Source organism: Ursus arctos, unplaced genomic scaffold (assembly GCF_023065955.2).
Source record: "Ursus arctos isolate Adak ecotype North America unplaced genomic scaffold, UrsArc2.0 scaffold_31, whole genome shotgun sequence".
Taxonomy (NCBI): Eukaryota; Metazoa; Chordata; class Mammalia; order Carnivora; family Ursidae; genus Ursus; species Ursus arctos.
This window is the reverse complement of record NW_026622997.1, coordinates 2075156-2100584: the sequence shown is the minus strand read 5'-3', so window position 1 is coordinate 2100584 and position 25429 is coordinate 2075156. Positions and strand designations below refer to the sequence as shown.

Sequence of the window (25429 nt, the reverse complement as noted above, 5' to 3'; positions counted from 1 at the left end):
AAGCTAATCTCAAAAGGTTACATACTATGCAGACCCACGAACGTCACCGCAGCAGTCTCCCTCCTGCTCCCCTCCTAGTCACGCCCACAGCCTCTGCCCACCATCCCTAACCCTCTGGCAACTGCCCATTTGTTCTAATCTCTATAATTTCGTCGTTTTGGTAAGGTTATATAATGAGAATCATACAGGATGTGACCTACCGAGGTTGACTTCTTTCACTCAGCATTAGTGTCCTTGACGTGCTTCGAAAGGTTGATTCATCAGCGACCTCCTTTCTTGCTGACTGGAGTTCCCAACGATGCGCTGCTCTTTGTGTCCTCATTCACCTGCTGAAGGACATTTGGATTGTGTTCAGTTTTTGGCTATCATTCAAGGCTTCTATGAATGTTCATACATAGGTTTTTGTGTGAACATCAGTTTGCATTTCTCTGGAAATGAAGAGTGCAGCTGATGAACCATAGAGTGTTTTCATGTTTTATTTTGTAAGAAACTGCCAAACTGTTTTCCAGAATGGCTGTGTCATTTTCCATCCCCACCCATATAAACATTGTATTCAATTTCTAGAACATTCTCAAAGAGGGCAAGCTATAGGGACAGAAGACATACGTGGTCATCAGCTATTGCGAGTGGGGCTGGGAGGTGTCTATAAAGGGTAACACAAGGAAAGTTTATGGACTGACAAAACTGTTCTGTATCCTGATTATGGAAGTTGGTTACACGAAAATAGGCATCCTTTCAAAAAGTCAATTCTACCATAAATTTCTAAATTAAAATAAAAACAGCTTTCATTCTGTGGCAGAAATACCCTCTATAGTTTATCTGAGGGACACTTTTACGAAATTGTCCCATTTTGAAATAGCTTACTTCACGCAGGGTTTTGGGGAGAGAAAACTCGGAGACATCCTTGAATTTTGCACAACGCTGGGCACAGGTCTATTGGTGCAAACTTTTTTTCTGGGCAGCACACGGGAGCCCAGAGGGCGGTGGGGTTTTGCCCTAAGAACAAGGCACGCGCCCCCCTACACCGCTGTGGTAGGATCAGGTTGCAGAGACGGCTAAAGGCGGCCTCTCCTCGAGACAAGTTGGGTAAAAGCTCAGACGTAGTCGGCAGGATTCGAACCTGCGCGGGGAGACCCCAATGGATTTCTAGTCCATCGCCTTAACCACTCGGCCACGACTACAGGTGTATGTTGGGGTTCCTACAAGTACAGAAGGAAATGTGGGAGCTTTAGCGGTAAGATTGCCGCACACAGAAGTGTGTTTAGAGAGTCGGGCAAAAACCCACAGGTTGAATGAAGGCTTGGGGAGGGGGTCAAACGGCCCCTGCAGCCCCCACCGGTTAGGGGCGTGAGGATGAGGGTGCTCCCTACTAGCATCTTCGTTTCCAAGTTGAGGTCGATTCATAAACCACCGCCTGCCTCCCTTGCGGGTGACCTGGGAGCGCGCTGGTGCTGAAGTCTCCGAAACTGGGAGCCCCCCAGGAAGCAGGGTAACCACAGTTGTAGGCCTGGACCGAAGCAACCCTTGGGGTGCAGGGAAGGAAATACTGATTTGTGTTCCCGGTGCAGGGAGAGAAGCGCGATGCTGAAAACCTCTCGGGGTCGCCTCCCTTGGTGTCCCCAGGCTCCGAGGCTCACACCCAACTATCCAGCTCCCTGCGTTCGGGAAAGTGCTTGGTAAATACCAATATGCTTTTGCTTCCCAAATGGGTTAGAAAAAAATCTATAGGTATAGACGGCCCAGGGGTTTCATTTCCTGTGAGTTCCTAGCTGCTTTCTAAAAAATGGTTTATCTGGTTTGGGTTCGTTTTGTTTTTGTCAATGCAAAGGCCCATTTTCTTTCTATTGTAACCGACACAACACATTTCCTGTTCTCATTTTTACGTGTTTAACTCAGCTTCCTTCAGCAGAATTTCCAGAGGCTCCACAGGAACGATTCAGAACAAAATGGTTGGGTGTGGATGCTGGATAGATGAGTCCCCATTCCTGACCAGCGAAGTGTCAACGGGCAAGAGGTGAGAGCTAATGGATATGATGCGTCTTGAGAAAGCTGAGATAGCTGCTTGGATTTAATACGTTATATTTAGCCAGAAGTAACAAAGTGTTCTTTAAATAGAGTTCTATTCAATTCAGGTATCCCTGGGAATGGGGGGGGGGGCTAGATCTTATTAAAGATCAAATATTTTCTTTTTATTTATATCCAGAAAGGATAAACCATACCCTCACTTATAAACAGAAGGAATGTGGTCATGGAAAGTAAGGACCTTCACTGGCAATCTTTGGAAAATTCCCCACTATTTGCTTTAAAAGATTGTATGACATTTTAAATCTTTATTTTCTGCCTCCCCCACTGGAATATTTTGGGGGCAGACCTTTGTATTGTGCTTTCCTAAAACATTTTTTTAAAGTTGCAATTTTTTATTAACCCCAAAAGAGTTTTTCATCAAAGTACACATGCAAAATAATTCTGAAGCTCTAATTAAATGTCAGCAGGTTAGAGACGCAGAGAAGCCTCCATGAATTCTGCAAACCTCTAACTGGCATCAATTAGTCAGGAAACACCCAAGGCCCATGTAATCATGAAGGGCGTTGACAGAGACAGCTCAACACACCAAGGACTATTGAAGAACATTCCACATCAAAGTCCTTGAGTCTACAGGTAGAGAATTCATCTTTCTTGTGCCAAGTAAAGTAGATGTTTCTCCTTCTTGATTAGAAGACTCTTGGGTAATGAGGACTGTCTCACACTGGGATGGAAGGGGGTGGAAAAAACAAATAACCCACACTCCTACCAGAAACTTGCAACAGAAGCACTTGGGTATATTTTCTTTTTCCCTCATCCCCTCCTCTAGTATTTTTTTTTTTTTAGTAACAAAAGTGGGAAAGTTTATTAAAGCAAAAAGTATGCTCTTAAGATAGGAGAGTGAGCGAGCTTAAGAGAGAGAGCTGGGTCCCTCTCCCAGTATTTTGAGTGCAAAAAAAAGGGGGGGGGATAGTTGAAGTCATACAAAACATAAATTGTGCCAATATCTTCCAGACAAAACCTCCAGGAATACATAAGTAGTTGAATAGGTTGGGTTATTACTCCTGTAGCAATCAAGAACAGACATGGTGGGGACCCCTGGGAGCATCTCAGTCAGAGGGTTTAGTATTGTGGTAGGTGATTTGAGGCATTTAAAGAAACAGAGCTCCCCTGGACGGGATGCTGTCTGGAAACAGGGAGTGATTCTAGGATTGGATAGCTTAATAAATCCTATCCTGAAGGAAGGAAGACCAGAGCAATGCTAAGACTAGGATTGACCAAGAAGCTGTCATCACTCATATTGGACAAGATGAAGACACTTTAGGTCATTTTTGTGGCTTAACAATATTTGTGTCTCTGGTTCTGTTTTGTGTGTGTTTCACGTTTGTGTTTGTGTTCAGAAGGATGGCAGTGTGATCTTATTTTCATCTTGATCCATCAATGGTCACTGAAGGGCCTGGTCTGACATCTGCGTTCTGTGAAATTGCTGCTGTTCAACAGAAGAACATCAAGGCCTAGCTGAGAATACCAGGTCAGCTCCCACGTGGCGGGGGCTGCTTTTATCTGTCTCGGTTTTGTATTTTACTAACTTAATATTATATCATCAACACTTTTTTTCAGTCACTTCTCAAACGTCATTTTAGTGGCTTTCTAATGTTCCATCACTCAGATGAAGTCGGAATCCAGGAAATATTACCCCTGGTTGGACATCTGTGTTATTCCTGCTGTGCTACTGTTATCCGTTTTTTAAAAATACCATGATGAAAAGGTTTTGTGCACGAAACATTTTTCTGTAGTTAGGATTAATTCCGTAGGAAAATGTTTTGCAAAGTTAATTGCCCGGTCGAGTGTTTTCAAGCTCCAAACGAGCTGAAATGTCTGTGTGTTAAGTGCCATGGTGCAGGAACAAAGGACGTCTTGTGAGAATATGAAGAAGGAAATATTATTCCCGTCACCACGAGGAAGACAGAAGCCGGCGGCACTTAACTGCAAATGAGAGTTTTGTGGACAAGGGCTTGAGGGAACGTTTCCCTTGTGATCTGAACATTTGAGGGATCTCCTTGTTTGTGTCCCCAGCAAGGGCACTTCTGTCCCCAGCATCGGGGACCGGAATCTAAGTTTACAACCACTAAAAGGAAGCTGGCTCAACACCCTCCCCTAGGAACCGCTTAATCTCTAAGCCCATAATCAACCCGATTTAGACTATGGCTCAACTTTGCCCGGTACTTACGCATTTCTACTGTCCTTTCAGCTCTGGGCGCGACAGAATGTCACTGGGTCCGGCTCTTCGGAAAGTTCCTGCTCTGGGGTGGTGTCGTTGGGGACGGGGGCCCGGGGCCGGGGTTGAGCAACCCAGTTAAACACCATCTAACGAGTCCCAGCTCCGTGTTCAGCTGTGAAAGTAACGCAGGTGAGTGCCCTTCAGGACCGCTCCTCTCCCACCTGGTTTTGCAAGTCCGGGACTGCCCGAGGCGCCGCTAAGCGGCAACCCGGCTTTCTGCGGTTCCCCGGACTTGCACGTGAACCCACAGGTCCTCGCAGATCGGTGCCTGTAGGATGGACTGAGGTCAAGGAAGCCGAATCTCACCATCCTCTATGGGTTCTTGATTTACGAGGGGTGCATTCTTTAATTCAAGAAACCTTGCTTAAGGCATGAGATTCTCTCTTGCAAAACTAAATGTGTGTCCACGCTCCCCGCACCAGGTGCGCCAGGCTCACTAGTATCTCACCTTGGCCCATGTGGCCAGCAGCCCGCCTATCCCGCACTTTCATCAAGAGTTAACATGCTGGGGGCGCCTGGGTGGCTTAGTCGCTTAAGCATCCAACTCTTGATTTTGGCTCAAGTCTTGAACTCAGGGTTTTGAGGTCATGATCTCAGGACTGTGGGCTCACTGAACATGGAGTCTGCTTAAGATTCCCCCCCACGTACTCCCCAAAAGAGCTAACATTCTGTGGAAGGGGCCTGTAGGGTGATTAAAGGATTTGAAATTCCTTGGGGTTTGCCTGCAGATGCTCCAACCCTGCTGACTGGTTGTTAAGGGGTAAGCCAGTGAGAGATTTAGGTAGTTTCATCAAAAATGTTTATTTAGAGAGAAGAATCTATTATTCAGGGAAGTTAGTACATGGATCTGCTGTCAGGAAGGTCTGCGAGTAAAGGTGTAGCAAAGAGTATCCGTACGACTAATAGCACCAGCCCTTCCACACGCTCAGATTGGAGGGGACGGATCTCTGATCACTGATCATGTCATAATGTCTACATGGGCAGAGGTGGCCATAAAGTGTGTGTATAGGAGACTGTGGAGGGAAAACAAACCTGACTCTTAAAGATGTCCATTGTTGCTCAGTCAGTTATCACAGCAGTCTGAAAAGCAGCAAATCAATTCCCTGAGCCACCAAAAAGGCCTGTCGTTTCCCATGAACAAGGATGACCAGGGGTGTACTGCTGGTCTGGACCCAGTGCCTTCCCCCTTGTGGAAGGTATTATCAGTGAGGTAGAGGGTCACCCACGAGCACAGTTCATAGGTTCAGGAATAGGAAGAGAGGGGATGGTTGGGGAAAAAAGCAAACTCTGCTTTCACACAAAATCTGTGGCCTGAGGGGTCTGGGTTTTCAGGAAACCAAAGTAGTGAATCCAGTGAATTGGACAGCACAGTTTAGAAGATGCGGGGGCAGAGCATTAGAGCTGTGCCGATAAACAAATGCCAGGTAAAACAGGGTCTTTTGTGCTACACCAAACTGTTTGGATCCCACATGATCTATACTGGAACCCTCTACAAGGTATTTTGAGAATGTGGGTGCATAATTAGTAGCCCATGATGGAGAAACGTACTAGAGGACTTTATAATAAAAATAATGTTTAGGTCTCATCTCTGCATCAAATTATTGATTTGAAAACATGTTCTCAGATGGGTTTTTAATATTACTGAGAGAAGAGGGAATACGGTACAGAGGAATATTGCATTCCACCGACCACTGCTTTTGGGGTTTGTTACAGATACCTGTCGCAACAGGCTGCCTGAGATAATTACGCTACAGCCTAAGGCATCTTACTTTTTTGTTAAGAAGCCCTTACAAGTGAACAGTTTTTTGATTGCAGACATAAAGTAACGACAAATACAGTTTTACCACTGCCCACCCCAAACGACCTCCTTTCACCTGAAAGCTTCGGAATCCTCCGAAACTAACAGTATGTGGGTTTAATTATCTCAGTTAAGCGGTCTACAGTACCTTAGTTATATCTCCGGATTGCCAGAGTTGATCTTCCCCACTGACTGCTACGTGCGGATCTCAGATACTTCACCTTAAAAAAAGAAGAGGAAAGAATTCCGACCGGTAAGCGCATATGTAGGTGTAGACGTAACATCCAGGAAATAGGACGAAACCGCTCTCCACGTCTGGCTCCCGGGCTCTGGCGCTGCAGGAAATTTCACCCCGCTTAGCCTCCAGCTCCGGTGAACACTCGTCCCTTCTGCTCTGCAGGTTTGCAGACAGTCGGTTCGGAGCTCGGGTTTTGTCCGGCAACTCTCAGAGTTACGATTTTCTTCCCCGGAGGCGGCGGGGAGGCGGGGTAGGGAGGCCACTCGCCCGCGCTTGTTATTGACTAGCGTCTGAGCCTGGCGGCAGGGTCTTAAGGCTCCTGACCCCGAAGTTTCTGGACCCCGCGCGCAGGACCTGGCCTGGATCCCGCGTGTCAGGGTCGCACTGCACTGAGTCGTCTCAGAAACAGCCTGAGATTTCTTCTGTCCTTGGAACCACTCCCTCCGGCTGCTCAGCTCGCCGCAGCTCCCGGACCCTGCACACTAGAGTTCCCCCTCGGTGACCGCACCTGCAGTCCGTCCCTGTCTGTCCACAGGACCCGGGCCCCCTTGACCGACGGCCGCTGAAGGAGCCCGGGCGGCTGGAGCGCACAGCCGAACAGAACAGAGGCAGCAAAGAAAATTCCCGAGTTAGGAAACCTGGAGTATTTCCAAAGATGCCTGGACGCATTTAAAAATCGGAGGGTCGCAGTGTCATCGTTTGCTCTGTGATCCGTCTGAGCGAAATGACACACGGAAGCCACGTTTTCCAACAACAGCTCGGGTGCGAACGAGAAGGGCCTCCCTTCCTTGAGGGAGAGCCCCCGACTGGAGCCCGAGGGGAGGGAGGGGGACCCTGCGACGTGTTAGGAAAGTCCTCCAACGCCGCTTGCTGGGAGTTCCCCAAATTCCCTTTCGCGAAGCCCACGGTCCCGAGCGTGCATTGGCCGGATGAAATGACGTGGTTTTTGATTCTTGATCAAACTCTTCCTTACCTTGCAGAGACAAAGGACAATGATCGCTGGGAGGATCAGAAACTCCCCGCATCGGCTACTATGTGTCCCGTGCATTGTCTTGTTTCTGTGTTTCTTGAACTTTCGCAGTGACTGGAGCAAAGTTTCCAGAGATGTATTATAGTAATAACCAAACAATCAACGACCTTAGGGCGCCAGCCAAACACTGCTGCTCACAGGCTCTGTGGCGCAATGGATAGCGCATTGGACTTCTAGTGCTTGCAATGAAGGAATTCAAAGGTTGCGGGTTCGAGTCCCGCCAGAGTCGTGAGTGTTTTGTCATCAAGGGAATTCCCTTCCAATAATCTCTCTGTTCCTGTAAGATCTGGATGTTTTGCCCACAGTCAGCTTTCTCACTACGGTTTATTTCAACTTCTTCGTAAACAATTCTACCTGTGTCTACAGAGCTTCAGTGATCGAATAGAGGGAAAGGGAGTGGACGCGCTTAGCGAAGGTTAAGTATTGAAATAAATACTAGTAATTATTTCTTCGTCATGAAAAATAATTTCCAGCTTGCTATTTTCTCGGTCTTGGCTGGAGGCTCGTGGGCAGGCGTTCCACAGTGTCTGCAAGAATCCTGCAGCGGCCGTTAGAAACCCCCTGGGTCTTCCAGCAGGTGTTGCTCAGCCCAAGTCTGCGGGTCCCCTCCCCACCCAAGGCGCTCACGGGTAGTGCGAGTTTTCAGCTCCGGAAACTTAACTAAAATTTAATCTGCTTTTAAATGAATGGTGGATGAGAGCAGTAAAAATTGGTCCCCCCACCTTTCAACTGTAGAAATGGAGATAGAGCCAGAAAATAAGTCTTCTTTCCGTCCTAGAACATTACTTCCTTAATTCGGTCCACTGGTGCCTAGTTGCAAGCATCTTTTCAGAAGTGTGTGTGTGTGTGTGTGTGTGTGTGTGTGTGTGTGTGTGTTTGCCATACGGGAAAGAAACAGAAGGGCTACAGACCCACTGTATTTCCAGCAGCACCTGCATCTGGCAGTTCTCTGTGCTATAAAGGGGAGAATTGCTTGACCTCTACCTTTGCATGTTGAGCGTGGGCTCATCAATCTTCCAATAAAGCCTTTTTCTTGGCCATATCATGTGGTATGGTGGGTTTTCTCCTCCTCAGCTTGTACAGTTTGGCAGTGATGGGTCCGTTCACCGCGATCAGCCACTGTAATGATTAACCTCCTGCAGAATGCCGCCCACTGCCCACTCCTCATACCACATACATCACATGTCTAGCACGTCCGGCGGCGGAATGAGGTGATGGTCTCACAGCCTCTGACCCCTGTTTATTCCTGCACAGATTTCTCAGTAAATTACAATGTCTTAAGGTAGCTGCAATGCCACTATTGTCTAATATTAAATTTACACATGTGGATGATTTCTGAATTCTCTATTCCCTTGCATGTTTTGTTTATGCTCTTAATTAGATGAGTTTTCTAATAAGTCTTGATACCTAGTATAGTAAACACCACTACCTTTTTCTTCTTAGGAACTCTGGCTAGTGCAATCACAGACACACCTTTTCTGTTTACCTTCCCTCCAGGATCACAATCCTGCACGGCCTGTTTCCTAAACTCTGTTTTCTAATGGTTATTTCACACATTTTTCTGGTTTTCTAATTTTTGCATAGCCAGAGGACAACTCTCCTAGCTGTTAATCCTTCATGGGTGGAAGTAGAATTTTCATTAAAAGAATAATGTACCACAGAGAACACCAATTATTTTCAACATTTCATAGAACTTTTGTTAGGTTTTTAGATTATCTGATCTATTCACGGGTCTGTTTAAGGGTCCTCTTAATCAAATGATTGGTTTCTTTTCATCTACATATAATATTCTCTATATCATTTATCTTCATAGGAACCATTTTAATGTATTAAGTGTTTACATTTTTATTACATTAAAACAGGACATATTTTCTTACAGAATATGTAATAATATTTTGTGCATATCCTTTTTTTTAAAAAAATATTTCATTTATTTATTCGACAGAGAGAGAGAGACAGCCAGCGAGAGAGGGAACACAAGCAGGGGGAGTGGGAGAGGAAGCAGGCTCATAGCAGAAGAGCCTGATGTGGGGCTCAATCCCATAACGCCAAGATCACGCCCTGAGCCAAAGGCAGACGCCCAACCACTGTGCCACCCAGGCGCCCCTGTGCATATCCTTTTTATATTACAAAAATTATACTTTGTGTACATATTCTACTTCTGACTTTTTCCATAACCGTCATTATCTTATTTATATGTCATTTAAATGCTGAGCAAAACCTCATAGGGTGCATCTATCATAATTTATCTTTTTTAATGCTTCAAGAAGGTGTCCTCTTAGTTCCTGACACTGCAAGTAACTCTGCCCAAACATCCTCACACACATCCCTTCGGGGACTTGGATATACCCCAAATGACACAGAAGGTAGAGGACATGTTATACATATATCTTGATTGGCTTGATGGGTGCTGGATTGCTATCCAGGACGGATGCAGGATTTTCAACAAAACTGAGTAGCCGCAAAAACCAATCTGTGGCATCAGGAAGCTTAGCAATCTAAGAGTTGTAAAGTGATACCACATCGAGTTCGAATCTCTCATATAATCAATGATTCTGACCACTTCCTGGTTTTAAGGTTGTTAATTCTTTCCTGTAAACTGTTAACCTTGATTGCTCCCTAATTGCATCTGCTGCTTTTAATGGAAGGTTTACAGGCCAGCCTCATGTATTGATACCTTATCAGCCTCAAATAATTGTCTTGTGATTTAGTAATATCATTTTTTAATTTTCAGACCTGATATGAATACCAAAGGCAACTTGGCGAATGTTAAACTATTAATATCAAGATTAGACATCTTCAAAGATCAGCACAGGAACAGGACATGTGACAGAAACTAGAGCCAAAGCCACAGCTAGATGCCCAGCTGGAAATTTGCCTTTCTGTCTTCATGTCTCTCTGTGTATCCTCACCACCTGTATTACCTTTTATATGCAAGAACATCGGCCCTTTATACTTATAAATTAATACAGAAGGTCCATCCAGAAGGTTCCCAGCTCAATATCCTGCAGTTGCTGGTGCTTTTTCCCCCCCACCCCCCACCCTTGGCCCCTGACCGGTAAGCTCTCCACTTGCCAAATGGAGAGAGTCCTTCCAGGGCACAGGTATGAAAGAGTGGGGGAATAATACAGGAAATTGCTTGGCTTAGTTTTGGAGAGTTGTCCTATTAATGCCACAGTTCTGGGTCAATACTTTATCTTACACCACTTTCGTGCACTCATTTGGAAACTAAAATTATGAGGCAAGGTGACTGATTGGTAGGAGAAGGAGCTGGTGACACTTTCCTGCAGCAGACGGTGAGGTGGCTGGACTGGAGTCCACTGTGTAAGAGACGGCCCCGGCTTCCACATTAGGACAGCAATGCATAGTCCACATTTCTGTGGCAGAAAAGAGGAGAAAGAATAGGATTCTCTCGGAAAAGAGCAGTACCCTGCAGAATTTAGTGGGAAACCACAAAGGGGTAAAGGATGGTTTCCCAAAAGTTCAGTCAGCATCTCCTCAGTTTGGACAGGGCACAGCTGCCCTAGGCTCTGGAAACTTGTTCTAAGATCCCTATATCACCTCAGCACTTGGGGAGATATTGTTGTTGTTGTTGTTGTTGTTGTTTTCCCTTAACATACATGAGGCATTAATACCCTGTATTTGCAGAATCCCACTTAAAACCTTACCTACTCTCATCCTGTCTCTCAGAAGTTCTACTTCAGAGCAATGCAAATGCACTAGGAATGAAATAATCTAAAATTATGCCTTTGGAAGCCAAGAGGTGAATAAGGCTGACTTGGCACCTGGTCATGAGGGAAGGACATTAAAACTGACTCTGGTCTTGGATGTAAGCAAAGACTTCTATGAAGAAAGTCTCATAAGTTTGGACTCTGATAACTAAAAGATGAATAATAATAAAAAGGACCAATGGAATATTAGATCACAGATTTGAAGAAGGCACCACAAATGTCTGAACAAGTTTTAGTGACCACTCTCTCTTGGCAAGAAAGGAGCTTCTCTGGAAGGATGGAGAAAGTCTGTGAGAATAAGAAATAAAGATGGAGAAAATGGTTTTGCCTAAAAAGGATTTAATAAAAAAAGTTTTGAAATGGCTTTGCCCAATTCTATCTGCAATAGTAGACTGTCACTGACTTAAAAAAAAATCCACAGAGATAACCATAAAGTGGTTATTTTGGTCTCTATTTGCAGACCCATCATCCATAGACCAAGTAGCCAAAACACTCCAAAAAATAAATCCTTTGGTTTCCTATAAAGTGAAAAAGCCCACTTTTTAAAAACAAATAAACATAAAAAGCAAATAAACACAGACAACGATATTATATTATAATCATCAAACTTGCCAAGAGACCAGAATTTGACTTTTCCAACTACTAAAAAGACATGATAACTATGTAACGTGACAAAGGTACTAATTTTTCACCACGATAGCCATCATGTTATACTATGTACATGTATCTGATCTTTAAAAACTTCTGATGAGCGCTAGCCTCTAAGTTACATTTTAAATATATAGTAACTGAAATTTACTATAGTGAAAGAGATATAGTCACTGCTTACAATCTTGACTTGACTTTCAGTTATATCATTTTTGTGTTTGGAGACATGATAATACATTTCATACCAACTTATAGTTAGATAACTAAACAAAGGTCTTACTGACAGGAAGCAGGCAGACCCTGGGTTGGCTCTGAGGAGCAGCAGTGTGATTGTGTGTGAGGGAATGCAAATATTCAAGGTAGATCCTCTCCTAATAAATAAATAAACTTACAAGATCCGAAGTTAAAAAGCAATAAAATAAAAAATGTGATTATAGATGGGACTTGGTGAAACAAATCACTTGATACATTTCCTAACACATCATTGATACTGCCTCCAATCTTCTCAGTGTCTTTCTCTTAAAATGCATATTTTATAAACAGCCAATGGTTGGATCTTCTCCTTTTTCCAATCTGACAATTTCTTTATTTCAGGGTGGGATTTAAACCTGACGAGGTATTTCAGAGGATGCTGTAGAAATATTTCTGATATTTGTTGACTATGAGACTGTGTTCTGTGTACGTCTTTTGTGATTTTTAGCTGTGATATCCTGTAAGAGGGAGGAGACCGGGACTGGAGGCAACATTCTCAGATTCATGATATTTAGTCATTGATTGGTAGGTAGAAAGTTAATGGACTACAGGAGGAGTTTATCTCACTGTTATTAAGACCAAAAATAATACTTTCGGCTAAGGAAGTTTAAGAATTTCTGAAAGTTTGGCAAGATTATGTTTGATATTTCCATTTATGCTTTCTGTCTTTCCTGAAGAACAAAGATGATGTGGGCAATGGAGAATTTGCGTAACCATTAATATCTTATGAAGCTCTTTAGTAACAATTCTGGGTAATAGAGTATACATCACCACGTAAGTAATGCAGGTTTTGCCATGTAGGAAAGATGAGCCAAGCAACATTTTTGCTATGGCTAAAACTGTGGCTTTTTGACAAGAGAATGCTTTGATCCATATAAAAATTGTTTTATATGCATTTTATCCACATTTTATATGCACAATACATATTTGTATATACAGTGATTTTGTAAACATTTTTATATCTGTTTTTGGTACAATGGAATAAAATTAATTTTAGAATGTGTAAAGAAAGGGGTCTTGAGGCTTGACTCTCATGTCTTTACAGTTTTGAGAGGATTACAGCATAAGCAGGTCAGATAAGCCTCCGAAACATCCTTGGCTGTGCCTTTAATAATTTCTCATCAGTCCTCATTTAAGACTGTAGTCAACTTGTCTTTGGAATAGTAGTAAGACTATAGCTCCAGCTAATGTATTAAGTTAATCAGCACCAGCAGAACAGAAGATAGAGGGATCCCTTCTTGCAGTATAACAAACCATTTGTGGAGTGTAGTTAAAGATTATCCTGTGAGGAGAAACACATCATAAACACTGAGGATGTTGGCAAACCTCCAGGACCTCTGTTGTACGTCATAAAGTACACTATGATTGTCCCCGAGTGACCAACACTTTATAGACAACTTTAATACCTGTATCTTTATGCTTGAACGTGAATGTTTTCTATAAGCTGAGAAGTAAAAGATCATCCAAATGTATTTATATTAATATATTTTACTTCATGGTTATGAATTGAATTGTGCCCCCACCCCCCAAATTCATATGTTGAAGTCCTAATCCCCGGTAACTCAGAATGTGACCTTATTTGGAAAAGGGTCATCGCAGGTGTAATTAATTTGGTGAAGATCAGGTCATTAGGATGACCCCTAATCCAATACGACTTGTGTCTGTTTGAAGAGGGGAAATTTGGACACATAGACCTATATGCATAGAGGGAAGATGATATGAAGAGATAGAGAAATAACCATGTGAACATGAAGATGGTCATCTATGAGCCGAGGAGGGAAGTCTGGAACAGATCTTCCCCTCAATGCCCACAGAAGGAGCCAACCCTGCCAACATCTTGATTTTGGACTTCAAGCCTCCAGAATTGTGAAATAAATGTCTGTTTTTAAGCCACCCAGTTTGCTTTGTTATAGCAGCCCCAGAAAACTGACACATTTATACATACTTAACCCAGGAATATTGCTCTCTTTTGAATTTCAGTCTTTTTTAAAAATCCTAAACTTGATAAAATAATTCTCACAATATTTCTGAGTTAAAGTCTGAAAGATGACAAAGCAAACCTAATTATTTCTATTAGTCTTCCTTTTTATAAAGTGGAAGAACAAATCTTTGTGTTATTTGGAAGTCATTCTAGGAAACCTAAAGAATTCTGGCATAAAAGACATCTTTATAGTTTTTACTATTCTGAATTTAGGGCCTATACTTGGGGAAATCAAGTCAAGATGAGTTGTCATGAGAGACAAAACATGAACACAAGTCGTAACTTTGTAAAAACAAGGCATGTTAAATAGATAACATGTAAAAACCACAGCAATAATAACAGTGATTATTAGAAACTTACAGATAAGTAAATTTTCTTAAAATTATTTAAAAATATACCAGGAGTATAGGGGCGCCTGGGTGGCACAGCGGTTAAGCGTCTGCCTTCGGCTCAGGGTGTGATCCCGGCGTTACGGGATCAAGCCCCACATCAGGCTCCTCTGCTAGGAGCCTGCTTGTTCCTCTCCCACTCCCCCTGCTTGTGTTCCCTCTCTCACTGGCTGTCTCTATCTCTGTTGAATAAATAAATAAATAAAATCTTTAAAAAAATATATACCAGGAGTATAAAGAGGTAACAGAAATTTTGCAATTAAAAAAGAACTTTGGTTAACTTGGCACAAATAACTTGGTATGTAGAAAAAAATTCTAATTTTGCTCTTTTGCACATATTTTCCTACCAGGATTTGTATGTTCTTTTCCTATAAATAAATCAATTAAAAAGGACAATCTCAGACTTTTTTTTAATCCTTTGTACACTGTTTTTAAAATGAATCTTAGTATATCTTTATATGTATGTATTTAGATACACACAAACACAGAGTCAGACGTATCTGCAGACATTGTCAAGTGTCCATGGAGAGTAGGGCAAAATCACCCCGGGGTTGAGAACCCCCGTTCTAACCCTTCTGCCTCTCCTGTGCCTCTTGATGATCTCGTGACACAGAATAGATCGCATCCAAACTCTTCACTCCACAGCCCACGCCCTCAGACTGGCAGAGAGAAGTGATGGGGAGAAGGTGTGCAAGAAGGGGAAGAGGGAGGGCGGTAGGAAAAGGAAAAAAGAGGATCAGGAGAAGACAATGGAGAGGGAGGGAACGCAGGAGAAGGGCGGAAGAATGCTCAAAACACCTGCCACTTACAGAACAGTGAAAATGCTGGAAACAGGAACTTAGAACCCTCACCTCATCTATATTGTAAGAGCTACATTTAAATACTGTCATATTACTATTATTCCATATAGATACTTATTAACATCATAAATATCGAAAGGAAGAGAGAAAGAAAGAAAAAGAAAGGAGGGAGGAAGAAAAGGCAGGCAAAGGAGAAAGACGTCTAAACAGCACCGGCCTGAGAAGGGTGAAGTGCAGGTAGTAATAGGGAGGAAGGATAAGGTCCGGTGCTGCTGCCTAAAAAGGAAGTTGTGATTTAATTTTAAAAAGTTGCTGAATTTGGGGGTAGGGGGAATAGGATAGGCTGGTGATGGGTAGTAAGGAGGGCACGTATTGCATGGTGCACTGGGTGTTATACGCAACTAATGAATCACCGAACTTTACATCAAAAATAAATAAATAAATAAATAAATAAATAAATAAATAAATAAATAAATAAATAAATTTTTTAAAAAGTTGCTAAATTTGAAGATGGCAGGGGGAAAAGAAAAAAAAAAAAAAAAAAAAGAGTCGGCATGTCAGAAGTGGGATTCGAACCCACGCCTCCATCTGGAGACCAGAAGCCCCGAGCGCGGGAAGCGAAAGCTTGAGTCTGGCGCCTTAGACCACTCGGCCATCCTGACACCCCTGTGAGGAGGGCGCCGCACACACGGACTGTAATCCGCTTCGGGGGGGCTTGGCTGCGCCCGCAGCACCTGCGCCGCACTGCGCGCCCCAAGCGGCACTCGGCAGAGCGCGGGGGCGAAAGGGCGCGTTTGCAGGAAGCCGGAGGCTGACGCGGTGGCGCAGGGGGGAGGCGCGCAGAGTGCGAGCCGGGCGCGGAGGTTCGGAGCGCGCACAGGCAAGGAGGGGTTGGGGAAGAGGGGCTTAAGCGCTCCCTTTACCCACCCGTCGGAAGTACTGGAACTGCCCTTCCAAGAGGAGGCTGGAGGGCTGGTTTATTTTTTTAGGTTAAGTCAAAATGACTAAATGTTTTTCCCCGGGTGTATGTCCGTCACAGTGTTTGTAATTCCCGAAATTCTGTGTGTAGTTTACCTACTAAAGTAACACTTGCACACTGTTGCGTGTACTTGGCGTCATGGGCACCGCATGAAGTTCATGCATGATTTTCTTCGCATTTGGTCAAAATTGCACTTGTCTTCATGAATAGAAAAACCAATAAAGAACGTCTTAAATTAATGATGAAATAATTTCTGACTCAAAAGTAAGTAGTCCTGGGTTAGACAGCGCAGGGCGGGTACAGCTCCCCAGGGAACTAGGCGCTGCGGCCGCCCTTGGGGTGGGATTTTTGTCCCCACGGTGTCTCTCTACAGGGGCTCAAAAAATGTTTCATGAACCAGTAACTAAGGAACCACGAGCACTACTTCCTCACCTGCCGGCCATCCCTGTCTTGGAACGAGTTGGGGCTCACGATGAAATGTGGAGGAGAAAGCTACAGGCAGCCCTCCATTTCCCCCGTTGCCCTGGAGAACCCAGACATCCCATTTCCGAAACTACCGGGAAGATACCGAAGGGAACAACCAGACGGAATTCCCGGGCCTGTGTCAAGGTCAAAAGCTTCCTCTTCTTTCTCCACCTTCTCTTTCACTCTCTTGAAGACGCTCCTCGATTACTCCACCATCGTTCCTAAAATTGGTCGCCTCGTCCCGGCTTCCCCCACGGGCTGGTGAGGGAGCCTGCGCCTCCGCTCTTCAACCATCTCGGTAATAACTACTGTCTCCGAGGGTCCTTCTGCCCAGACCCGCGAATCCCCTTCGGCAACGATTGACCCTTGGAAGAACCTCCGTTCTCCCCGTAGCTGTGCGCACGAACCGGCTGTCGAATCCGTGTACACTGTGGCCGTTACGCGATCTGCTTAAGGATTCGATGGCCTGGGTAATTGAGCCACACTTTTGGAGGGTCCTCGAAGTTCCTGAAATCTTGGCTCACTCCAGCCCTTCCTGCTAATCCAGACTGTTTTTGGAATTTAGTTATTTATAAGATAAAGTAACCCCCCCTCACCAGGGCCTGGGTAGCTCAGTCGGTAGAGCATCAGACTTTTAATCTGAGGGTCCAGGGTTCAAGCCCCTGTTCAGGCGTCAGATACATCTTTTATTTCAGCCACATGCAGAAGAGGGACCCTACGTGTGGCCCAAATGAACTCATTGCCTTTACAGACTTTCAGGCCTAATCTAGCTTCCTTTAATTATTGAATCAAACCAGTCCTAGGCTTTGCAAGGGAATTGGGAATTGTGGGTGATAGGAAGAAAGATATCATCAATAAAAAACTTGTCACCGAATTACTATGAATTCTGCCCTTTTTAAATTCCCTTGCTTACTGTGGGGGTGACTCCCTGGAAGGTGGGGTCCAGTTTGATTAGATCCTACCACAATATAAACAGAGTAGTGGCATTTTCTCTGATTTCTGGGTTTCCCCAGCTCCCCAGATGGTACAAGTCTTGCCCACTCTGCAAAACACAGTTGACAAACTAAAATCCCAACACATTTTGAGGTTGTGTTAGCCGTCCACTTCGTGTTTTCATTAAAAAGCCACCCTCCTCAGGGTGCCTGGCTGGCTTGGTGGGTAGAGCACGTGACTCTGGATCTCAGGGTTGTGAATTTGAGCCCCACAGTGGGTTGTAGAGATTGCTTAAAAATAAAATCTTTTTTAAAAAAGCTACTCTCTTTCTGGGATTTAAATACGCTGTAACTGCTCTGGAAATGAGGTTCTTTGCATTCGTTCTTTGTCCAGTACTATAGATTTTTATAAGATTTTAACTGGGTTTTGGACAAAAAGTCAAGGTTTTCACCTGCTGGGTTCTCTGTGTGCAAAGCAAGATTGCGTTTGCTTCATCATTGTTTCCTTCATTTCCACTGGGTCATATATACTCAGGAGAAGAATACCATGTCTGAAAAGTCGTGGGCTCCCCCCCCCCCCTTGAACTGGACCTCGGAAATCCTCCAGCAGACAGGGCAACAGGAATCCTCTGTATCTAGATGCTCTAGTGCCTGACATAGAAATGTCAAACAGCACAGAAACACATACTAGAAGATTAAAAGTCTGCTGCTCTCCAGGTCGAATTCTGGCCTGCCCTTGAGTCTTAATTCAGTCGGTGAAAGGATGGGATCTCCCAGACAAGCTGAAGGAATCTACAGCTTCAACGTCTCCCAAAAGTGTGGATCAATCACCTAGGGCCCCAGACTGGGACCAGAGTGCTTTATCACTGAGCTGATCATTTAACCTCCACATGGTGCATTTGTTAAACAGCAGACTTATGTGCACAATTGCATGGGAAATGAAGGAGAAAAGTCGAGCTCAAACAAGAACAGGTTCCATTTAGGAGTGTTTTCACTGGAGTCAATCAGTGATTGCAGAAAGTGGGTAGGTGGGCCGAGCAGAGGGGCCCTGGGACACCATTATTCTTACAGGGCACGAGGAGCAGGACATGAGGTTCCTTTGTGAACTTGAGGAGAGACAAGTCCAATGACTGGATTTCGTTTAATTATTCAGGAAAGTGAAAGACAGGGAAAGAGAGCTGAAGGTCAAAATTACAAGGCAGGGCATATGAGTCTGTTGCTCCCTTCCGAGTTTTCCCTGCACTTTCATAATTCGGATTTTGCAGGTGCTTTAGAGCCAGAAAAAAAGGGCTGTGGCACCCACTTCAGAGGGCTGCTTCTGCTGGAAAAGACCATTTCCCTCAGAACCCCCTTCACTTTTCAGTAGGTCTTTCCTCTGCTCATTTCCCCCTCCTTCCTTTTCTCTACCTCTCCCCAGCCCCCTCCTCCTTTCCCCCCTTCTCTCTTCTTTGCTTCCCTCTCTGTTACCCCTCATCTACCAGCTAAAGTCTCTAAAGGCAAATTGGAGCAGAATTAAAACATGCTACCCCACTGTGCCCTGTGCCGTTCTGTGGTGACCCCGTGATTTGGAGGAGAGACACAAAGCTACTTTTGTTTATACGATGGGTAGGTAGGACACGATGATCCATGCTAGATCACTAGTGGGTTTTTATGCTATACAAATAACTTAGATTCTATATTAAATACAATAAACATTTGAATCTGTCAGTAACATAATCAGACTAACCAGTGACAGAGAAATGACTAATGGCTCCCAAACTTTGAGGCCCATGGAGACCACCTGGGAATTTCCAACACCTGTTGGCAGTTGGCTCCCACCTCCAGACATTCTAATTCAATTGGCATAGGGTTCCACCCTCCGGGAGAGGTTTTAGAGGCTTGCAGGCGACTCTAACGTATTGCAACATTCTGATTTCAGTAAGAGTTTCCTGCACCACCACCATCTCCATAACCAGAGACCTGGCTAGAAATACAGAACTTCCAGATACACACTACATCTACTAGAGGAGAATGTGCATTTGACAAAACACCCAGGTGTGAGAAACCCTGGCTTAGAACACCTCTCTCTGCTAATGCTTGCATATTTACTCAGTTTGAACCACTACATAACAACTTATGGAAAGGTTCACCTGTGTCAGAGAAAATTGTCAGTCTTGAAAATGGACAACAGAAAAGTAGTGGGTGTCCTTTCAGTGAAGTGTTGGACATTATCTAATAGGCTTTTGGAAATTATTTGGTTCTGAGTGTGCCCCTTTAACTGAATTTCTTTTTTACTAAACTATTCTAGAGTTTTGTATGGTAAAAGTTGACTCGTAGGTCATTGATACTAATGCAAACGATATTTGTCCACAGCAATTCAAGTAAATGTTGCCCAATAAAAAAAGATAATTTCAAGTATTACTGTCCTATCGATTGCTAACCGCTTTCCCATTAATGACTCATTTATTAGTATCTCCTCAGGAGTCATGGGGTAGACATTGTTATCCTAAATGTACGGGTGAAGGGAGGGGCCTGAGGGGGCGCAGCGCCCTAAGACGTCACCCACTGTGGAAGCGATGCCGCCTCTATTCAAACCCGGGTATCCCTGATTCAAGGTGCTTATGGTTTCCGCTACTCGTTCTTAAAAATATTTTGAGCTGTTTCATTTTCTTGCCTTCTCCACCCAAGCTCGTCCTTTCCCGCCGCTCAGTTCGGAGGCAGCTCTGAATGGCTACTTCGTGTGGACTTTTTTTTTTTTTTTTTTTTTTTGGTCTGTCTTTCCTGAAAGCGATTTTGGTCAGGTGTTGCCTGGAATTTTGGCCGCAGGATAGAGAAATTATAGAGCAGAATAGTCTTTGCCTGCGGCGTTCTGGCTGCAGGGAGTCAGGAGTTCAAGCCCACGAATGACACACCTGTAATTCCGCGACCACGAAGCTGCTTCTCGCTCCCGCCCCTTGGCCTCCACCCGGCTCCGTCCCCAGCGCCGCCCTGCCCGCCACGCCGCGCCCCGCGCTCCGGGTGCTCCCAGCACCGCCCTGCGTCAGCTTACCTGTCCCGGCAGGTGTCGGTCCCCGGCGGCCGCAAGCATGTCCTCCCGCAGCCGGCGCGGCCGCAGCACCTGCACACACGGCCGCGGGGAAGGACGCCCCCGCGCACCCCCGACGGGTGCAGATCCGAGTTCGCGGCGCAACATCCTGCAGATTCCAGGGCGCAGTCAGGGTCCCAGAGGGAAAGTGGCCTTGGATGCCCTGCGAAGGCGGGGAGTAAACCAACAAGCGGGAATTCGCCTTAAATCAAGAGATGGAATCGGAGCAGGACGGCCTCAAATCTAGGGAGCCACCCCCGGAAAGTGTGTTACTCTGAAAAGGGCGGAGGCAAAAAGAAAGCCGTTTGTTCCCTCCCCGTCGGGGAATCGAACCCCGGTCTCCCGCGTGACAGGCGGGGATACTCACCACTATACTAACGAGGAGAACGTGTAAGCGCCGGCGCGGTTTTGATTGTAGAGGCATTCACACGTTCGGGCCTGACCTTTGTTTTCCGTGCACGGAATTCCTGGGAGATTCACCCAACTCTCCAAGAGTCATTTGTTATAAAATTCTATAAAACAGATTTCCCAGTGTGACGTCAAAAATCTAAAAACCACAACCCACCAAAGATTAGACACTGCCGTACATAGTTTTATCACTCCTAGCAAAGACATGTTCCTCAACAGCTCGAAATGCATTAAACATTTTTAAGAAGTCCCCCACCCCCAAAATAACTTTCCTCCTTCTTCACTTCAAGTTCATTCCTTATTTTAGATTTGCCTCAAGGGTCACCTTCCCCTGGGGTGCTTTCTCAGACCACTCTGAGTTAGAGCTGCTTCCTCTGTTTCGGTTTGTCATGGTAAGAATCACACATGTTATGTATGAATTTCTACATGGAATACAGATAAGACCTTACTCTTAAAATCTAGATCTTAGATTTCGCAGCGTTGGCATTAAATGAGTTCTTATTTTTGCATAGGCTTTTAGTTGCAGAACGTCCACTATTAGGAATATTCCTCAGTGAAATTCCAGCTCATTGAGTTGCACAGGGGGCTTCATAGGAGATAGTCAAAATAGCAGCTCAAGGTAGCAAAGAACTGAAGGCATACTGGACGCCCATTACTGAAATGAACCTGTGTACTGAGAGAACAACAACAGTTCCTACAGCCTCAGAACAAATCACTACAAACCACAGAATGTGCGATCTCTCAGTTCCGGAGACTAACAGTCAGAGATCAAGATGTCAGGGGCCAGGCTGTCTCTGAACGCTGTAGGGAAGATGCTTTCTTGGCTTCTTCCCAGCCTTTTGTGGCTCTGGGCAGTCCTCGGGGCTCCTGGGCCTGCACCCATCCCAGTCTCTGCCTCTGACTGTCTCTGTGTGTCCTCTCTTATAAAGACTCCGGTCACTGGATTTAGGGTCCACTGTAATCCAGTATGAACTCATCTTAATTTAACTAATTACATCTGCAAAAAAAACCCTTTTTCCAAGTAAGGTCACATTCCGAGGTTCTGGATAGACACAACTTTCCAGGGGATGCTATTTAACCCCCTACAATTAAGAATAAAAGATAAAGTGTTTATGCATAAACTTAGTTGATTGTACCAAAGTATACACCAAGAGCTGGAACCGTGCTGATTAAAACTGGTTGTGGGTGAAAGGGAAGGGAGGTGGGAAGGAAGAGTGTATAATGCTATGTTATTGTTGCTTGGACTAAAAAGCAGAAGAGATTGTCTAAAGAAAGAGAACGAAGCTCTTAAATGACATGAGGACCATAACTAACTGCTAAAAATACAGCGTATGTAAAAATATTAGAAAAGGTAAAATGACAAAATAACCTATTTTCAAAAGAGACATTAAAGACCTAAATAAATGGAGAAGTATATAATTTTATGGATGGGGTACTTAATATCTCAATGATATCATTTCTTCCTAAATTGATCTATGAATTCAATATAATTCCCATATAAGTTCCAGCAATGTTTTCCAAGAACTTGATAAAATTTCCAAGACTTTGTTGTAAAATTGTATGTAAGTGTGTAGGGCCTATAATATCAAGGACACTTTTACTAAAAATAAGGAGAGGGTTGCCAAGAAGCTTGCAGAGCTTATTAGACACTCCAGGAATCAAAATATTATTACAATACAGGCACTGACACTGAACCTCAAATTGATTGATTAAATAGGACGGAGCGCTCAGAAGAGATTTGTGTGTTTCTATAATTTGGTATATGGACAGTGGTGGCATGTCAGTGCAGAGGAGATCCAAGCTATTTAATAGATGGAGCTAGGAAAAAATATTGTATTCCCATGGATGGAAATATGAAATTGCATAAAGACTAACACTAGAAAGATCAAGGACATAAATGTCAACAACAAACTTTAAAACTCTCGGTAGCATATATATGAATCAATCAGGAACCTGTTTACACTGTCCTAGGTTAACTATGTAGAGAAATGTAATATAGTAAAGTGGCTACATTCATGATAGAAGAACTGATGTGATCAATGGAACAGAGACTATCTACATGGAAAGCCACAAGAGGCTCCAAGGCCAGGCTACCTGGGAGAACTTGAAACCACAGGAGATGTGCCTTGAAGACATTCGATGACTTGAGGGGATACAGCCAAGGCCAAGTGGTGGTCAGCAAAGCCTGCTTTCTCTCTCGCTTCTCTCCTCCATCCAACGCAGAACATTGATTTAAACCCAACCAGAAGCCACCTGACTGAGCAAGTTGGGGAATGAGGCTTCCATGGTCCAGCGTCTGTGTTACAGAGCACGAAGGAGCACGGGACATGAATCGGTGTGAGCACAGACATGGGAGCGCTGCCTATTTTGCTACTCATCATCCAATCTCAGCATTTTCCTAAAATGTAACTTACATTCGAAAAGTTCATGCTCTGTATCCATGAAGATCTCCTCAAACGCTTCCAAGAAAGAAAAGCAAAGTACCATCATACCTTTGGAAACAGAGGGGGATTGGAATGATCCAGACCCAAGATTGAATCACACTGAGAATGGAAGCCAAGGAGACTCTGTAGCTACTGCAGGAGATGTGGCCCAAAGTAGAAAGAGAGGGGTAGAAATTACCCGGCTACTCTGTCCCTTCTGTGCTCTAATGTCCCATCAGTGCATTTTATTCACTCAACTAAACTGCAGACAGGGGGGAAGTTGGTTTGGGAAATGCAGCCTGAGGAGTGGAGCCCTCTTGATATGAAGAGGTGCAGAAGCAGGGGGAGGAAGGACGAGGATCTACAGACAAGTGAGGCCACCTCACGAGAATGCATATTGGAACAGCAAAGATTGGAAAGACTGGTTAAATAAGACACAGAAATGCTACCAGGTTCAAGAAAACTTGGATGGGTTTGTGCGTATAAAACGAATAGTTTCTTTTAATCAAATTATCCCTTAAAATGAAAACAAGTTACACTGAGAAAGGGTAACTGCAATTGCAAGAAACTGAAGAGAAAAAGAAAAAAATGTATCAAGAACTCCCACATATGAAAAAGTCAAGCACATCAACCCAATAGAAAAATGGGCAAATAAATAAATAAACCAGAATTCAGGAGAAAATTCAAATGTATAAATCCAAACATGTGTAGAGATGTTCAGCCTCATTGTGATACAAAAATGCAAGCCATTCCTCAATAAACTCGCTTCCACTTGATAGGATAAAAATTAAATGTACAAAAATAACAACAGTTGGAGAGGATTTGAATAAACGGTATCCTTTTATACACTGCCCAAAGAGAGTATGAGGGTTAATTTCACGTGTTATTTTGCCTGGATCACAGGGTACCCAGATATTTGGCTAAACGTTGTTTCTAGGTGTGTCTGTGAGGGTGCTTCTGGATGAAATTAGCACTTGAATAAGTGGATTCACTAAAGCCGTTTGCCCTCCACAATGTGGGTGACCATCATTCAAACCCTCCAGAGTCTCAACAGAACAAAAAGGCAGAGAAAGAATTCAGCCCCTCCTGCCTGATTGCTCGAGCTGGAACACGGATCTCCTGCCCTTTGGCAGTCCTGGCTCTCAGGCCCTTGGTCTCAGATTGAATGACGGGGAGCAGAACGCTATGCACGGAATGTGTGCGTACCCCAAATTGGTATGCTGAAATCTTGCTCTCCAGTGTGATGGTATTAGGAGGTGGATCCTTCGAGAGGTGATTAGGTCATGAGTTAGTCCCTACTGAATAGGATTAGTGCCCTTTAAAGGTGACCCCCGAAAGCTCTCCTGTCCTGCTGCCCTGTGAGGACTCGGTGAGAAGACAGTGGTATATGAACCAGGAAGCTCTCATCGGACGACTGAAGCTGCCAGAGCCTTGATCTCAGACTTTCCAGCCTCTAAAGCTGAGAAATAAATTTGTGTTGCCTATAAGTCACCCAGTCCATAGTCATTTGTCATGGTAGCCCCAGTGGACTAAGACAGGGGTGTCCATTTTTATAGCTTTGGAAAAAGTTTGTCATAACCTCAAATAGTTAAACATTTACATAACCCAACAAATCAACAATTTGTCTTCTAGGAAAGTCCTCACAAGATACACATGGATACTTTGCTTTCTTGAGCTTTGCTTTATTGCTTTTATTGTTTTTTTTACAAACTGCGGGTTTGCGGCAACCCTGCGTTGAGCAAGCTTGCGGGCACCATTTTTCCAATGGCATTTGCTCACTTCATGTCCCCATGTCACGTTTTGGTACTTCTAACAATATTTCAAACTCTTTCATTAGTATTCTATTTGTGGCAACCTGTGTTTGGTGATCTTTGATATTACTGTTGTAATTGTTTTGAGGTGCCATGACCGTGCCCAAATAAGAGAGTGAACTTAATTCATAAATGTTGTGTGTGTTCTGACAGCTCCACTGGCTGGCTGTTCCCCAT

The 25429-nt window shown here is 44.2% G+C and overlaps 5 non-coding genes across 5 annotated transcripts; 2 read left to right on the top strand and 3 right to left on the bottom strand.

Moving 5' to 3' along the window:
• Positions 1-1099: 1099 nt before the first annotated feature.
• Positions 1100-1181, bottom strand: TRNAS-AGA (transfer RNA serine (anticodon AGA)). The gene has a single exon. It is a non-coding gene; the product is annotated as a tRNA-Ser (tRNA).
• A 6327-nt stretch (positions 1182-7508) lies between these two features.
• Positions 7509-7598, top strand: TRNAR-UCU (transfer RNA arginine (anticodon UCU)). The gene is given in 2 exon segments: positions 7509-7545; positions 7563-7598. It is a non-coding gene; the product is annotated as a tRNA-Arg (tRNA).
• Positions 7599-15725: 8127 nt separating this feature from the next.
• Positions 15726-15832, bottom strand: TRNAL-CAA (transfer RNA leucine (anticodon CAA)). Its single transcript has 2 exons — positions 15795-15832; positions 15726-15771 (listed from the first exon to the last, which is right to left on the bottom strand). It is a non-coding gene; the product is annotated as a tRNA-Leu (tRNA).
• A 1382-nt stretch (positions 15833-17214) lies between these two features.
• On the top strand, positions 17215-17287 carry TRNAK-UUU (transfer RNA lysine (anticodon UUU)). The gene has a single exon. It is a non-coding gene; the product is annotated as a tRNA-Lys (tRNA).
• A 3635-nt stretch (positions 17288-20922) lies between these two features.
• On the bottom strand, positions 20923-20994 carry TRNAD-GUC (transfer RNA aspartic acid (anticodon GUC)). The gene has a single exon. It is a non-coding gene; the product is annotated as a tRNA-Asp (tRNA).
• Positions 20995-25429: the final 4435 nt, after the last annotated feature.